The 13,919-nt window shown below is 46.9% G+C and overlaps 1 pseudogene across 1 annotated transcript; it reads left to right on the plus strand.

The window, feature by feature from the left end:
* The first annotated feature begins 980 nt into the window (after positions 1 to 980).
* Positions 981 to 9,007, plus strand: LOC144302310 (leukocyte immunoglobulin-like receptor subfamily A member 5; annotated as a pseudogene). Its single transcript, XR_013369400.1, has 6 exons — positions 981 to 1,014; positions 1,388 to 1,593; positions 2,002 to 2,133; positions 2,500 to 2,629; positions 6,899 to 6,949; positions 7,103 to 9,007. The product of XR_013369400.1 is annotated as a leukocyte immunoglobulin-like receptor subfamily A member 5 (transcript).
* The last annotated feature ends 4,912 nt before the right edge of the window (positions 9,008 to 13,919 follow it).

The following is a 13,919-nucleotide window of genomic DNA, read 5'->3' on the forward strand; positions in this document are numbered from 1 at the left end:
GGCACAGACACAGGCAGAAGGAGAGGCAGGCTCCATACAGGGAGTCTGACGCGGGACTCCATCCCAGGTCTCCAGGATCACACCCTGGGCCAAAGGCGGCACTAAACCACTGAGCCATCTGGGCTGCCCAATTCTAACATTTGATGACAGCACAATGAATAACTAATTTGTGGTATATACATAAAATGGATCTGTCCACAGACTTGAGAATGAGCACTCTAGAACTACCTATAACAACACATCAGCTAAAAGAAGCCAGACAAAAAAATACATATGGCATAGTATTTATATGAGCATTAGCTTTGTTCCCCAAATCAGAGCATTAACCCACATATTATCTCCTGCATTTTGGAATTAAGACACCAGTGTAGGGAGGTCAGCTCTGTCCAGGACAACGGGCACTGATGAGCCGGGAGTTTTCACAGATGTGTTCTCATGAACCGGATGTGGATGATGTCACAGGAAAACAGAGACATCAGCAGAGGCTGTGACAGAAAGAAAGCCCACACCCAGAGGCCAGAAGAGGGGCTGGATTTCCTTCCCTATTTGCCTGCACTTCTCTTTTGGGCTCATTGCCACAGTGACCTCAACCCGTGCTGAGCAGAGATGTCACGAGTCTTTGCCCTCAGGAACCCATGTTCCCTGCAGAATCTCTGGGTCTGAGGAACCTGTAATGGTGAGGACCCCAGGGATGTGCTGAGAATGAAGGAGACCCAATGGGGGAGGCTCTGGGAGGAAGGATATGTCCTGGTCTCCTCATTTGGTTAGGATTTCTCAGGAAACCTGAGTTCAATTTGCTGCCTCGAATGGACACCTCACTAGGGGCAGGGGAGGGGATGTTCCCCTTCCTTTAGGGATGCTGACAATGACATCTTGACAGGCAGGACTGGCTTCCGACTGGCCACACTCTGTGTGTATCTTTGTCCTGTGAGCACCATGGTCCCACTATCTGAATAGCTTAGCCAGAGACAGAAGACAACATGACCCCCAACCTCACAGCCCTGCTCTGTCTAGGTGAAGTCTGAAGAGAGGGGGGATGCCCTAGTCTGGGAGGGGCCTGTCACATAGCCAGGCCCTGGTCTGTCAGAGACCCCAGGTTTAGGAGGCTCATGGGGAGGAGGTGTTCTGCTCAGGATTTGAGGCAAACCTCTCACAGGGACTCTCTTCCAGGCCTGACTGTGGACTCCAGGACCCGAGTGCAGGCAGGTGAGTCTGTCTCCAGGGGTCCCAGTCCCACTTCCTCACTGGGGACAGGGACCACCGATCAGGCAGGAGGCATGGAGATCAGCATCTCTGGGCTAACAGAGGGGGACTTCTAGGGGTTTGGGGCTGAGCTGGGAACTGGGAGTGGGGAGGATCTTGTGACACAGCCTCTGTTTCCTTCCAGGGACCTTCCCCAAACTCACCATCTGGGCTGAGCCGTGATCTGTGATCCCCATGGGGACAGCTGTGACCCTCTGGTGTCAGGGGAGCCTGAAGGCTCAGGGGTACCTCCTGCATAAACAGGGACACTCAGGGACCTGGAACAGACAGAATCCACTGGAGCCCAAGGACAAGGCCAAGTTCTCCATCACACATTTCACACATGTATATGCAGGATGATATTACTGTGTATATCTCAGTGCCACTGGCTGGTCGGAGCCCAGTGACCAGCTGGAGCTGGTGATGACAGGTGCAAGCCTATTCAGGGCGTCCCCTCCTTTCCCCAGGCTCTTCCCTCAGGAAGGGGGTCTGCTCTCAGGGTGTCGGCCTCTCACAGCCCAGCCCTGGGGATCATGTGGGGGGATCTGAGCCCCATGTAACTCAGCCCCTTCCCCTCTCCTAGGATTCCATGGCAAACCCAGCCTCTCAGCCCAGCCCTATCATGCCCTCAGGAGGAAACATGACCCTCCAGGGTCCTGTTCACGGACAGTATTTGACAGATTCCTCCTGATGAAGGAAGTAGAAGGCCAGCCCTCCTGGACTTGGGACTCCCAGTAGGCCCCCATTGTGGGGGTCCAGGCCCTGTTCCCTGTGGGCCTCATAACCCTCAGCCTCACATGGATGTTCAGATGCTATGGTTATGACTGAAACACCCGCCAGGTGTGGTCACTGCCCAGTGACTCCCTGGAGCTACTGGTTTCGGGTGAGAAAGTCTGGTTTTTGTCCTATGTTTTGAAGTACCAGACAGGTTTCAGGGGCTCTATTCTCAGGTAAGCCCCAGATGTGCGGGTGGAGTGAGGGAACTACAGGGGCTCAGAGGTCAGAGACACAGAGGGTGAGGGACAGTGAGACTCAGGTTCAGGATGGGAGAAGGGAGGTTTTGGGGAGAATCAGCCCCTACAATCCATGGCTGGTCTTCTCCCAGGTGTGTCAGGGAAGCCCTCCCTCCTGACCCATCAGAGCCCTGTTGTGACCTCTGGACAGAGCCTGACTCTCCAATATCAGCTACAACAGACTCACTCTGTCCAAGGAGGGGGAACATGATCTTCAGCTTCATGGCCGGCAGACCCTGGCTAGGCTCTCTGGGCAGAGTTCATCCTGGACCCAGTGAGATCCTCCCATGGGGGCCGGTATACATGCTATGGTGGACACAACCTCTTCTCACAGTGGTCAGCCCACAGTGACCCCCTGGACATCCTGGTTGCAGGTGAGGGGCCAGAAGTGCAGGGAGGGCCCCAGAATCTCACTGGTCCTGACAGAGAACCCGACGAGGTGGTGGCCAAGACCCGGGTTATGAGGTCCCCAGGTAGGGAGGAGACAGAGAGAGAGAGGGGATGGGGATGGGAGAGACTCAGAGGACACAGACATCTCAGGTCAGGACAAGGCTAGATCACCACTCACTCATCCTTCCTCTCTCTAGGACAGTTCCCCTATACACCCTCCCTCTGGGTGCAGCCAGGACCTATGGTGGCCCCAGGAGAGAATGTGACCCTGCTATGTCAGTCACAGAGCTCTGTGCACACTTTCCTTCTGTCCAAGGAGGGGGCAGCTGATCACCCCCTGCATATTAGATCAAAGTACAAAGCTGGGCAGCACCAGGCTGAATTCTCCATGAGTCCTGTGACTTCAGCCCATGGGGGGCCTACAGGTGTTACAGCTCATCTAGTGCCTCCCTCTACAACTTGTCTCACCCCAGTGACCCCCTGGAGCTCCTGGTCTCAGGTGAGGAGCCCTGACTCTGTCCTGTCTGAGCTCCATCATCTCAGGACCCACATCTCAGGAAAGCCTGGGACAGTAACAAATATGGGGGTGTTGGGGGCTCCATAGAGGAGGGTCCAGCCCAGAAGAGGGTGGAAAGAGCCACAGCCTCCACCTGGGGCCCCCCATTCTGCAGTATCAGCAGAGGTAAGGAGTAGGGGGATGCATGGAGGGTGGGTGAGTGATGATGATTCTGAGTAGACACAGGCCTCCCACTCACCTCTTGCTGCCTCAATATCAGAGCCTGAACCATGGTGTCAGCCCCATGGACACTCCCCTAAAGAGAAGCCTCCCTGCCTGTGGGCACTTCTCTGCTGCCCCCTGTGCCCCCCATGCCCCTCGGTCCCCACCTGAGCCTGAGGAGGGGCCGTGCCTGGCTCACAGGAGTCTCTCCAGGGTTGCTGAACCCTGAATCCCTGTGAACTTGGTGTGCACTCTGCATTGTGTGTGGAAACTTGTCCAGCATCCCTGTGCCTGCTTCTCACACCATCTAGAGCAACCCCTGCACACATAATGACAGATGTGACTCATGTGACAGGGATGTCAGACTCAGAAACACTCATCCTTCTCCTGTGTCCATTGGGGTTAGATTAGATTCACATGATCCTTGTGGGGAAGACCACCTGGGAATTACCAAGTCTGAGCCCATTTCAAATGAGTCTAATTTATCTATCTCTCTATGAATCTATCTATCCACCTATCTTAAACTTTTGATAGCAAAAGTTTTTGCTATCAAAAAAAGTTTTTTGATAGTGCATTATTGATTTCTGGTATTAAACTCAGTGATTCTTCAGTTATATGCACTTCAGAGCCTTTGAAGTTTATTCATAACAGTGATGTCAATTCTTAGCTTGTCTGAAGAACTGCTCACCTACTTTAATACCATATTCTTAAGTTGTCTGAATAAAAGTTAGTATGTCTAAGAGAGCTCAGTCTGGGCATAGTTTATGTGCTGTGAACTCAGTCACACTCTCCCTTTTAACTATTTCTCATACGCTGCTAACTACTATCATAACCACGAACACATGGAATTTCACTTTCTCGTTTCTAAGATGTACACCTATATTTCTCACATCAAGGACAGAGTAAATCGTGCTCACATTTCACCTCAGGGACACAGGTTTATTTATACCCCAAACTTATTTTATTTCTAAGGAAAGTCTTTAAAAGTCCATAGTTATATCTACAACACCATTGATCTATGCATTCCAATTCATTTTACTGTTTCATTAGGCTTTTGTTAAAAATATGCTCTTTTCCTGAAAGATGTACATCTCTTGAACAACTGTATTTTTTCTCCTTGGTTGATAACTATATGAGGCTCTTTACAAAGGCTTCCTGGTTTCAAGCACTTGGATGTTAATCCTACAGCATTACATATACAGTTCATTGTATTTTCTGATTTGTAGAAGCTAATATTACTTAGACTATTTGTATGAATCCTTATAATTAGGTTCGGTCCATATTTTGTTTTTCCTTTCCTTTTATTTTGTTTGCTAATTTTGATTTTCTGTTTTTTAATTTAAATTCAATTTGCCAGCATAATCCACATCGTTATTCTCAGATGTAGTTTTCATAATTCATCAGTTGCATATAACACCTAGTGCTCATCCCATCACATGCCCTCCTAATGCCCATCACCCAGTCACCCTATATCCCACCCTGTCCCCACTATCAACCCTGTTTGTTTCCCAGAGTTAAGGGTCTCTCATGGTTTGTCCTCCTCTCACACCCACACCTCCAGGACATTCTCCCTCTCTCCATGACATTTCCTTATCCACTGACCCTCTCAACCACCAATTCCCTTTCTGTTATTCCACCCCTAACTCTGCTGTCTGCAATGTCACCCTGTCAAATGTTACCTCGCATCATCCCCCTATTGGCGGTTTCTTTTGGTACAATGGCACCGTTTCTAAATCTCTCAATACCTCTGCCTCTCTCCTCTGTCTGCCTGACTCTCTGGTTCCACAATTAACTATCTATAGTCAAGCAGAAGTAGCTCTCCTCGCCAGCCCCCTGGAAAAGCAGAAACGAGTAATCTTTCTCCCACTAGTTATCAGGGTCTCCCTGGCCTCAACCCTGGTGGCCACGGGATTGGGGACAGGGGCCTTAATCCACTCTGTAGATTCCACCAGGGGCCTATCTGAAAGGCTTCAAATGGCCATCGAGGCCTCGGCAGAGTCTCTGGCTTCCCTACAATGTCAGATAACCTCATGGCCCAGATAGCTCTCCAGAACTGACGTGCCTTAGACCTCCTCACCACAGACAAGGGCGGAGCCTACATGTTTCTCAACGAAGAATGCTGTTACTAGATGTAATATCAATGAAACAGGTGTAATTGAGACCAATCTCCACACCCTAGCCAAAGTTCGTGAGTCTCTCCAAAACCGGTACCACCCCAGCAGCCCAACTACACCCCAATGGTGGCAGACCCCACTAACCACATGGCTCTTCCCCCTTCTAAGCCCACTCCTAATCATTGGCATATTATTAATGGTGGCCCCTTGCATTCTCCAATTCATCCAGAACAAATTCGCGAAATGTCTTGAGTATCTGCCAACCAACTCCTCCTACATCCCTACTCCTGTTTGCCCACTTCCGAGGGACCCCACGATGCCCCTTACTCAGCAGGAAGCAGCCAGATCTGAACTGACTCCCTATAACAACAAAAGGATCAGAATGTTGGGCCAGCGGGATCAAGGGGGATCAGGAGGCACCAACAAAATGGCAGTGGACCCCCACACCTTATTGCCCCCACCTCAGAACTTTCCCATCACCAGAAGACTGCCGGGGGACACATCATCAGGGGGAGACTGGACCTATGCAGGAAACCTGAACCATACTTTACCCACACCCCATAAGGGCATGGGCAGTTGTTGCCCCATGCCAATTTCAGCAGTAATATGCCTAATACCTATTATTCTGTACAGACATACAACCCCTTACCCCTCCCCCCTTAAAAAGCCCATTTGCACTGCCCTGGGCACAATTTCCCCAGCCCATGACTTCTCCGCTCTCTCCCTCCTCTGCGGGCCACAGAACTCGCCTGGAGCGCATCCCATTAAAAACCTGATTAGACCAACTTTTGCCTGGCCTCTTTCATTTCATTACCATTTGGATTAAACCTGACACTATGGATCTATGACTATAGGTATTTCTAACTATATGAAGAATGAATTAATGCACATATCCTAGGATAAATAGGTATTGATTAAACTCCCGACTCTGAAGGAAGGATGCTGGTTGACACAGAGCGACAGGGACCCAGCCCCAGATATTGTCCCCTCTGTGCTCCGGACAGGAGCCCCTGACACCAGGTCTTCATCCAGGGATGCTGGGTCCTTGGATCCTGCATAAATGGGAACTCTCATCTAAAGGGATAGGAGCACATGAGGTCTTGTGCTGACTGAACAGAGAACATACAAGGACATGATGATTTCTGTGTTGTAAGGATATTTTCCTCTGTAACCCTGAGCTCTTAGAGCACAGCCAGAATCTATCCAGACTGACTCAGAAGCAAAGTCTGAAATCAAGGAAAACAAGGAGGCTGAGGGAATCCACTGAGGAGAGCAGAAGAACCCCTCTAATGCAGAGAAAGGCTAGTTCAGGAACTGTAGAGAAATGACCTGATGACAAGTGGAGGGATATAGAACATAGAGCAGAGGGCAGGCTGGATGGGAGTCTCCAGCTGCTCACCATGTGCTTCCTTTCCCCCCAGGAGTAGCTGACACCGTGAGTCCACCCCACAACATGTCAGACTCCAACAGTGGTGAGTAAGATAAAGTCTCAATTATGCGACTGATGTGGAGGGTGAAGTCCTGTCAGGGGAGTGGGGGGTAAGTGTGTGTGTACCCTTGGAAGACATCCTATATCCCTTGAGATCTGGGACAACCATGACCTCTGCAACCTCTCGTGTCCTCAGCCTCTGACTCCAATGATTACACAGTAGAGCATCTCATCTCCATGGATGTGGCTGCCTTCATCGTCATGGTCCTTGGCATTCTGCAACTAGAGGCTCAGCACAGCCAGAGAAGGAACCCAAGTGCAGCCAGGAGATAAACACAGGGAACAAACCCACCTTTCCTGCGGCAGAACTTTGGACATGAATGTAGTGTGCCCAGGGGGATCTGGAAGAGAGCATGAAGCTCCTGCTAGCTGAGCTCTCTGCTGAGAACACAGAGAGGGAAACATGGTTTAGAAGCCAGGAAGTGTCTGGGCTGTTCCCTGTCCAGGACTCATCTTCCATGATGTGTGATGCTGTCCCTCCTGCAATTGTTGGACGTTCTTGACTTCCCCCAGTCTTTCCTCATCCCTGTGACATGAGGGTATGTCCCACACAACAGCTTTTGGTTCATACCTTCCTATAGCAGCATCTTCTGTTCCTATGCGTGGCATACATTTTCCTTTCCTTCCCATTTCCACATTCCCTGATGGGTGCTATTGACTTCCATCCCTGCAGCCCAAATAACAAAATCTGTCTTCAGAAGTAAATACTTGGGTGAATATTATGTCCACACTGGAAAAAAGAATCCAAAACCACTCCCTAAATCCTCTCTGGATTCATAGAACTCTTCTCTCCTCATCAGGTGATACCTGGAAGTTTTTCCAGAAATACCATCAGTTTGAGTGAATTCAGGGGCATTTGAAGTGATACCCTGGTAGTGAGCTTCTATACTGGCTCTAAGAATTCATCATTTTTAAACAGATATCATTCATGACATTTGCTTATTTCTTTGATGTAAACACTCCCGTCATGACCAACATCAACGTGTCAAGTGAAGGCACTGTGTGCCCAGGAGGAATGTCATGGATTCACCATCTTTCATGAGTGTGTTCCATCGGCTGGCACATCTCACCTGTGATCTCAACCTGTACTTGTGCTTCCTTCTATTTTAAAGATCGTTTCCATTTGAGTGTAATGACACAGGTTCAGGGAAGTTGTGATGCTGAAAACATAGTACAACTACCTGAGTGGCAAGAAAATACAATGGCAATATTGATTGTTGGAAAAAAAACTATTGTGTACTTAGACCCACAATACATTACTGATAGGAGTATAAATTGCTCCAGTGAATAAGGGGAGTAGATCAAAATTGCCTGATTAAAAGAAGGGACACAGCTCTGGCCCATGACTCCATACCTAGAGGAAATAGTGTGCATTTGCATGGTGACCCTGTGTGAGGATCATGACAAGGAGCTCACTCAATGTAGACAAAACCAACAAATAAAATGACAATTAAAGAATGCTTTGTTATGTGTATATAATGGGATATTTTATGCCAGAAAAAAACACAAACTAAAACCAAAAGCCATCATACAGATCAAATTGGGACATCCCAGTGGTAAAATAAAGGGAAATTTTAAGAACCATGAGTGTATATTTATTCCATCACATAGGCAAAGTTCAAAAATAGAACCATTTCCTGCTTACAGAGGTGAAGTTATATTTAAGCCTCAAAGTAAAGCAAGGAAAGAATCCCATGGCCTCCCTTAGATGGCAGACTGCAAAGTGATGTTGGGAGGATTTGTTCAGGATGGAAACCACCCTGTGGAGCCCTGGCAATGTTCTCAGTGATGCTCCTCTGTCCATGCAGGGTCCAAGTGTAGTTCCTGGTAAAGAACACATTTCTGTTGTAACCTCCACCTATTCTGCAGATACCTTAGTGAGATGGGGCTGTAGGGGCTGGAACAAACAGTCTGCACTGGACCCTGAGTATCAACCCAAGTCGCCCAGGTGCTGACACAGCCCCTACCTCACATGTTGGCACTGAGGTCCCCCCAACATAGGATCACCATCTACCTGCTGAGCCTCACCCAAGTCTCCTTAGACATTGAGCCACATCCCAGGGGAGAAGCTGGGTCTCTGAACAGACACTTCAGTGTCCGGGGTGTGTGATTAGGAAATAAAACTGGGTTCCTGCGTCTGGACCCATCAATCCCCAGGATCTAAACTGGTATGTAGGTCCTTAGTGCAGAGGTGAGGCTACTTCCGAGTTGAGGCACAGGCATCTCCGATTTTCTTTGTCAACATGGATGATCAGGACCATGACGGCAGGGACTCTTATTCTGACATCCTGCTATCTGTATTTGTTTGAATTCTAACATTCCCCATGTGTTCCTATGATCTACTTTCATCTTCCCTTTTTTCTTAATATTTCTTAAATTGAAACCAATATTGCATGTCTTACTATTTTGACCCCTTCATGCAATCATCAGATTCCTTCATGATATATTCCTATTGCTCATTGCTAATTACATTGCTGCTTCCTCAGGGGACACACTGCGTAGGAGAGCAATTGGGAAGTAACTGGAGGTTCTTCTATTTTTGCTTAATAAATGCTTAACATTTCAGGAACAATATGAGCCATAAGATGTGCATTCCCTCCTGGTTGCTACCTGTGTGACACCATATTATTTGCATGGTCCCTCATTTTATATATAAGTATCACATATTATTACTCTGTGCATATTTATGTAACATAATTAATGAAAAGCTTTCTGATATTTGTACACATTCAATTAAGCATTTACTGTATAAAAATCAATTTCTGTACACTTACCCTGTTATTAATAGATTTGTAAATCTTATAATCTTATGGAAATATCAGTTTGAATCTCCACTTACGTACAACCTGATGCTTTGTGTATTTCAAGGACATGTGATTGCACAAATTCATGTATGTGAATACTGTATCTTCAAAAATATGAAGGGGATGATCCCAATCTTTTGGAATCTGTTAAGACCTGATTTGTGACCCAGTATGTGATCTATTCTGGAGAAAGTTCCATGTGCACTTGAGAAGAATGTGTATTCAGTTGCGTTTGGATGTATAGTTCTGTAAATATCTGTGAAATCCATCTGGTCCAGTGTATCATTTAAAGCTCTTGTTTCTTTGGAGGTGTTGTGCTTAGAATACCTGTCGACTGTAGAAAGTGCTACGTTCAAGTCACCAAGGATAAGTGTATTATTATCTAAGTATGTCTTAACTTTGGTTATTAACTGATTGATATACTTGGCAGCTCCCACATTAGGGGCATAAATATTCAGCATTGTTAGGTCCTCTTGTTGGATAGATCCTTTAAGTATGATATAGTGTCCCTCTTCATCTCTTACTACAGTCTTCAAGATAAACTTTAGTTTATCTGATATAAGGATGGCTACCCCTGCTTTCTTTTGAGGACCATTTTAATGGTACATGGTTCTCCAACCTTTTATTTTCAGGCTGTAGGTGTCCTTATGTCTAAAATGAGTCTCTTGTAGGCAGCAAATAGATGGGTCTTGCTTTTTTATCCAATCTGAAACCCTGCACCTTTTGATGGGGTCATTAAGCCCATTCACGTTCAGAGTTACTATTGAAAGATATGTATTTAGTGTCATCATGATACCTATTCAGACCGTTTTTGTGGATTGTTCCCTTGGACTTCCTCTTTCTATTACAGAATCCCCCTTAGTATTTCTTGCAGAGCTGGCTTCATGGTCACATATTCTTTCAGTTTCTGCCTATCTTGGAAGCTCTTTATCTCTCCTTCTAGTCTGAATGAGAGCCTTGCTGGATAAAGTATTCTTGGCTGCAGGTTCTTCTCATTTAGGACCCTGAATATAGCCTGCCAGCCCTTTCTGGCCTGCCAGGTCTCTGTGGAGAGGTCTGCTGTTAATCTAATATTTCTCCCCATAAAAGTTAGAGATTTCTTGTCTCTTGCTGCTTTAAGGATCCTCTCTTTATCTTTGGAATTTGCAAGCTTCACTATTAAATGTCGAGGTGTTGAGCGGTTTTTATTGATTTTAGTGGGGGATCTCTCTATTTCCTGGATCTGAATGCCTGTTTCCTTTCCCAGATTAGGAAAGTTTTCAGCTATGATTTGTTCAAATGCATATTCTGGACCTCTGTCCTTTTTGGCACCCTCAGGAACCCCAATTAAACGTAGATTTTTCCTTCTGAGGCTGTCATTTATTTCCCTTAACCTATCCTTATGATCTTTTAATTGTTTTTCTCCTTTTTCCTCAGTTTCCCTCCTTGCCATCAACTTGTCTTCTATGTCACTCACTTGTTCTTCTACCTTGTTAACCCTCGTCATTAGGACCTCTAGTTTGGATTGCATCTCATTTAATTGAGTTTTAATTTCTGCCTGATTGGATCTAAATTCTGCAGTCATGAAGTCCCTTGAGTCCTCTATGCTTTTTTCTAGAGCCACCAGTAGCTTTATAATTGTGCTTCTGAACTGGATTTCTGACATTGAATTGTAATCCAAATTTTGTAACTCTATGGGAGAGAGGACTGTTTCTGATTCTTTCTTTTGAGGTGAGTTTTTCCTTCTAGTCATTTTGCTCAGTGCAGAGTGGCCAAAAACAAGTTGTACTAGGAAAAGGAGAAAAAGAGAGAAGATAAAAAAGAAAAGAAGAAGAAAAAAAAAGTGGAAAAAAAAGGGGGGGGGGAGCAATCAGAAAACAAAAAATAAGGGGGAGTATCCTCTGATTCTATATACTGTATTCTATACACTCGACTTCCCCTGGAGCTTTCCAGTGCTGCTTGGTCAATAATTTGTTTTCCCCTTGTCTGTCTAGCTGGTCTTCTGGGGGAGGGGCTTGCTGTGCTGAGTCTCAGGTGTGAGCACCTGAGGGAGTTGCTCAGCCCCCTGCCTGGTGCCCAGCTCAGTGGGAGTTGCTTATCCTGTTTATCCTGTGAGGCCACTGTGAGGCTCAGTGGAGGTTGTTTATCCTGTGAGGCCCCAGGAGGAACAACAACAGTGGCGGCGGCCAGCTCTCCAGCCCTGGAGTCAGCTCCCGCAGGAACTACCGCAGCTCTCAGTCTGCAGGGGCCTGGAGGCTCCGGGGCGGGGCCGCTGATCTGCACAACTCGGGGCCACCCAGCGGCAGGAGCGTCCTGGCTGTCCTGGGCCCTCCCGGCCTCTGCCTGTCCCGGGGGGAGTGCCGGATCCTGGGCTGTGTCCCCCAGCGCCCTGGCTCCAGGGCCTGCGCCACTGGAATGACACTCCCGGGGCTGCACAGCCCCCTCGGTGCAGAGCCGCTGCCTGAGCCGCTGCCGGAGCTGCTCCCGGGGCCCCGCCGGGCGCTGCAGCCCTTTAGGGAGCTGGGCCTCGGGGTGTGGCACACTGTCCCCCGGGCGCAGGTCCTCTGTTAGTGCCCCTGGGAGCCTGAGGGCATCCCCGCCCCTCCTGGGATCCTGCTCCAACTCCCTGCGAGCGCCTTTCCATCCCGGAAGATTGGTGAAGCTCCTGCTTCTCTGAGACGGGGCTTTCCTGTCCTGGGGACACTCACCACAGGGCCTTAGTCTGGCTCCTCACGGGGGCCCCTCCCCCTTGGATGCTTTTTATTTCTTTCTTTCTTTATTTTTTTTGTCTTCCTACCTTGATAGAAGAGCGAACTCTTCTCACTGTAGCATTCCAGCTGTTCTCTCTTAATCTCAGGCCGAATTCCAAGATTTGTGTAATTTTGATATGTGTATATGTGTGTGTTTATGCGTGTGTGTTTGAGTGTACGCATGGTGTGTATGCATGTGTGCATAATGTGTGTATGCATTGGGAAGAATGTGTGTGTGTGTGAGTGTGTGTGTTTCTAAGTGCACAAGTGTTTGGAGGAAACTGTCAGTGAAGCCTCCTCAACAGACACATTTATGTATTACAAAATGATTGTCCCCATGGCCTTAGCACACACTTCCATCCCACAACATAGTTGCCTTTCTTGTAAGTGATAAGAACACTTAAGATCTCCTTTCATTGCAACATTCAAGAATATGATACAGTGTTATGAGCTGTGGTCACCATGCTATAGATACATCAGATCCCCAGAACTTGTGCTCTTGTAACAGTTTAAAACTTGTTCATCTATGTATAATCTTGACCATGGCCTCCCATTTCCACATCCCCAGCCCTGGCAGCAATTCTGTTCTCTGTTTCTGTTTCTACATCCTTCAGTTTTTGATCAGAGAGGGCATTTTTTTATCAGAGTCAATGCATTTAATGTATGCGTGAAGTGACACATATTTTCTACTTCTCCTTCATCACTTTGACAGCTTCTATTTTAGGATTTTGACTGTTTAATCTACATATTCTCATATTTCAACATAAAATTGTTCACAAGGTTCTCTTAAAAATTTAAGTACTGTAGAATGTGATGAATTCCTGATAATGGCGAAATGTGTCCTCACTCTTCACTGTTATGACTATGATTTATAAAAGTAATCAGGGTTTAAAAAAATGAACATCCTTTTTCATTGATTTTTCTCAATTTTTTTTATCCTCGTGGTAGCTATCTCATTATTTTCTTCCTTCTACCTTCATTTGAAGTAATTTGATATTTTTGTCTAAATTTATGATATAATGGGATATGTCATTAATACTTTAGGCTTTTTCTTTTCTAATAATTTTGTTCTTGGTTCTTAATTTTCCCATTTTACAGGTATGATGTGTAACATTTACATTATCCTTCAGGGTAAACATTCTCTCATTTCCATTTTGGTTTTCTCATTTCATTCCTGGATTATTGAGAAGTCCATTGCTTTAATTTCCAAAGTGCAGGGATATTAGCTATCTTTAAGGGCAGAATAGAGTGACTCCCAGAGGACTCCAGGAGTTCCTACTGGTCTGTGTGAGGAGTCCAGGTTGCCTGGGGTCATCAGGTAGCACCCACTGTGGGCAGGTCCTGTGCCTTCCTTGGGTCTGTGGGGTCTCCCTCCCTGGAGTATGGAGTCTGGATTCTTCCTGAGCTAGCAGATGGGCAG

The sequence above is a fragment of the Canis aureus genome, chromosome 1 (assembly GCF_053574225.1).
Source record: "Canis aureus isolate CA01 chromosome 1, VMU_Caureus_v.1.0, whole genome shotgun sequence".
Taxonomy (NCBI): Eukaryota; Metazoa; Chordata; class Mammalia; order Carnivora; family Canidae; genus Canis; species Canis aureus.